Genomic DNA, 3,967 nt, shown 5'->3' with positions numbered 1-3,967 from the left:
AAAACGTGCCATTTGTAAAGCACTTAACATAAGATTTTATAATGTGCAGAGTTAGAAAGTCATCAAAAAAAGATAATTTGTGACTTTAGTGCCATAGTGATGATTTCTAGAAATAGTTAAACCTGCAAAGAATGTTTATGAAGTAAATCCCTTTCTTAAGGTGCTTTGTCAAAGCATTAGATAAATAACCAAAATGTTTCTTACTTAAAAACAAAGAAAAAAGGGCCAGAAAGTAAATAAATCAGCAAACATGCATAGGGGATGAAACTGAAAGTGTAGTTAACAATTGCTATTGCTTGGCTTTGTGAGTAAGGAGTGTGTCATTCATAATAATTCAAAAACTGAGCTGTAGTAAATTATGATCACTAGGAGGTGGAGCCCTTACATTTTCATCCTTCTGTAAAAAGAGAGATTGGTAGATTTCCTTCGGTAGCTCAGTTGGTAGAGCGGAGGACTGTAGATGTTACAGTTGTAGTAATCCTTAGGTCACTGGTTCAATTCCGGTCCGAAGGAAAGGTTTTTAGTTTGGTGCTTTACAGATTGTGATCTGTTAAGAGAGGTAAATCAGTCTGTATTTGCTGTAAGTTAAGCAAGTCACTGCCAAGTAATTAGTTCTCTGAGACAATGGTGAATGTGTGGTAGCCTCCACAATGCTTGAGGTTCCTGGTAACTTCGAATGACTAAATTGAACATTTTATGTTTTCTGTAACCAGTTCAAGGTTTTTTGCACAGAGCATTTTACATTCCCTTAACACCTGAAGAAAAAAATGTATTGTATGTTGCTTTAATTAGATAATTGCACTGTATTACATTGTATCTGTTAGTTGTAGGTAGTTTGTTTGGTCTTGTTACACTTGGGCTCAAGAAGGCATTTTTATGCACCCTTGTAGCAGAAGTGGGCTGATCTCACTTGTCTGAGTTGGGGACTGCTGGTAGAAGGCTTATTGTTTGCTTTCCTGGTTGGTAGTTAGCTTAAAATTGTTTTCTATTTGCTCATATTTAAACCTCCTGTTTGTGTTGTGCTGCTCTTTGCGCAGTAGTGGTTAGCAGTGCCCTGTATAGACGGAAAAGCTTAGAAACTCAGTTTTACCTAAACAATTGCCAATGAAATCCTTCCAAGGTTTTCTCCTGCTCTAGGAGCAACGTCATTGTGCACCGAGCAGTATTGCCTTATAGATCAACCTTATCCCATGCAACGTATAGATCCCACTTATAGCCTCTGTGCTACCAGCACAGTCCTGTCAAATTAACCCATTCCCTTCCCTAATAAAACATACAGTAAGAGACTGCTATCATGGGCGGGCAGTTTCCCATCATTTCTCTAGCCATCCTGATAGACCTGGGCATCCTGAAGCAATGTAGCAATTGTCTCATGTATACTGACAACTTACTCCTGAAACAAACAAATGCTTTATGTGAGAGATATAATTACACTATGAGATTGGAGGCAATACTCTCCCACATAAGGGTAAATCGAATGCCAAACAGGTTGTCAGCACACATACACACACTTCCCACACTATATAAGGACAGAACACATCAACCCACATAAGTGGAGGTACTCACTAGTAACTTTCCAAAAGATCGGAGGCCTCCAAAACAGAAACCACTTACAGACGTAACAATGCAAAAAACAACCACAATACATAACACACACACCAGTGTCTGAACAAATAAGGCCATAAGGTCGTACTACCACAAAACCTAACGTATTGGTCATAGGTGACTCCATTGTGAGAGACATGGATATTCCCCTCACCAGGCTGTATAAGGAGTGAGTTATGGTTAGCTGCCTGTCAGGTGCCACAATCCATCAAGTCACTCAAGCACTGAAGTCACTCAACCACAAGTCCCAGTATGACTCTGTCATAGTCCATGTGGGGTGAATGACTTTAGGCATAACTCACTGGTCAATATGAAGAGAGAAATGACTTTGCTCTCAGATTGTGTGACAGGCAGGTATAAGCCTAGCCTTAAACAGCATTCTACCTCCTCCAAGTATGATACTGCAGTGCTAAGTAAAAATTTTGAATTTAACAATTGGGTTATCTTCTGGTGTCATTTCAAGGGGATACAATATTTGTCAGCCTGGAAAGACATGGGTGGCATGCCACACTTTTTTACTAGGGGTCCTCTGCATCTGTCTCCTCTAGGCTTTTGTATACTAGCAGAGGCATTAGCCATGCCTATTGTGCCTTTTTTAGGCCGCGTCAAAATAAGCGACCTCTCAACATAACAAAATCCTCTCTATTTAAACTTGAAGTACTGCTGCTTAATTCTAGGAGTCTAAGCAAGAAATGACACTCCTTGGAAGCACTCCTCACTTTGGAAGATGCTGGTTTCTGTTCAGTCACCAAGACATGGTTCAAAGATGTGGAAAGCACCCTGGCCGTGCGGGGCTGCAATGCCTTCCATACGTTCAGACCACAAACTGAGTGTGAAAGAACCAAAGGAGGATGTGCATCCGTCTTCAATAAAGATATGCACACCTCAAGACTGGTCAAACAGCATGACTCTCTTGAGCTACTTCATACAGAATTAAGAAAAGGCAAAGCCCCCTACTACATCATAGCTAGCTATAGGTCCCCCACCATGAAACAGGAAAAGCATAGGTAATGCCTGGACTTCCTGAAGTCACTTGTCATACAGCCCAGCACGTTACTCATGTTTTTTTTTAATTATATTACCATTGACTGGAAGACATACATGACCACAAATATGCTGGCTCGGACTTTGCCATTGCAAATGCTCTGGAAGAGCTAGTAAGCACACCCACAAGAGGCTCAAATATCCTGGGCATAGTACTTACTAACATGCCCCCCCCCCACGTGTGATATCCGTCCTGGTAAGATCGGACCATAAATCAACCTCATTTGATGTAATTATACGGGCAGATACCCCATCAAGCTCAAAAACGATTAATAATTTTTCAGAGACAAATTGCCTCCTGCTAAGTGATGTTATAAGAAGTTTCATAGCCTCCTCAAATGCAGATAAAAAGGACTTCTATGCAGAGGTGTACACCAATGCCCTGTATAGCCACTTAAGCAGTTGTATAGAATCAGCTGAACCTGACCAGATTGAAACCAGGTCTTGATGAAAAAACAAACCACCCTGGTGGAACCCTAGTGTAAGCAGGTTATACAACAAGAAAAAGAAGCTAATGTCCAAGAGCAAGAGGGAACTGGCTCAGCAGAGGAAGAAATCCCTCTCTAGCTAAAACAAACAAACTGGAGATCTTGTCAAGTCCTCCACAGCTAATTATGAAGCAAAAATAACCTCCCTAGTTAAGGATAATCACAAAACATTCTTTAACTATGTCAGAAATCTAAATAGGAATGCACAGCTATGCACTGAACTGTTTGTGGATGGCACCTCCCATACTCAACCTGAGGGAATAGTCAACCTGCTAGGTGACAGATTTGAAGCAAACTTCACCCCTATACCCTCCAGTCATCCCCCAAAATATACCTGCCACCATTCCTCAGCCTATTTATTCAAGATAGCAAGTCATCTCAGCACTCTGAAAGACCAAAAAACGGATCATAAGTGGGACCAGACAAAATCCCGGTTGACTTTCAAACAACTTAAAACATAACCTAGCAAACCACTTGGATCCCTTTTCAACCACAGAATGTGAACTGGCTATGTTGCGGGCTTGTGGTGGAATGGATGATAGGAACAGTAGCCCCTCTACAGAAAGGGGGACCATCAACCAACACTGGGAATTATAGACCCATAAGGTTGACTAGCCTCATTTGCAAGGCCATAGAAAAAATCCTTATGGGCCTTATTAACAAGGATGTAGGTAATTTCTAAACTCGGAACCCAACCCAGTTCAAATTTGTTAAACGTAGATCATACCTGTTAAAGATAGTTGACTTCTTCAAGAAAGTCACCAAGGCCCTGGATGAGAGAAAGACAGTGCATTCTGCCTATCTTGACCTAGTCCATGCATTTGACATAA

The 3,967-nt window shown here is 41.1% G+C and overlaps 1 non-coding gene across 1 annotated transcript; it reads left to right on the top strand.

Moving 5' to 3' along the window:
* Positions 1–423: 423 nt before the first annotated feature.
* On the top strand, positions 424–513 carry TRNAY-GUA. Its single transcript is given in 2 exon segments — positions 424–460; positions 478–513. It is a non-coding gene; the product is annotated as a tRNA-Tyr (tRNA).
* Positions 514–3,967: the final 3,454 nt, after the last annotated feature.

This window comes from Protopterus annectens, chromosome 2.part2 (genome assembly GCF_019279795.1).
Source record: "Protopterus annectens isolate FY-2018-M chromosome 2.part2, PAN1.0, whole genome shotgun sequence".
Taxonomy (NCBI): Eukaryota; Metazoa; Chordata; order Ceratodontiformes; family Protopteridae; genus Protopterus; species Protopterus annectens.
Note: the sequence above shows the minus strand (reverse complement) of the source record. Positions and strands in the feature narration are given on the sequence as shown.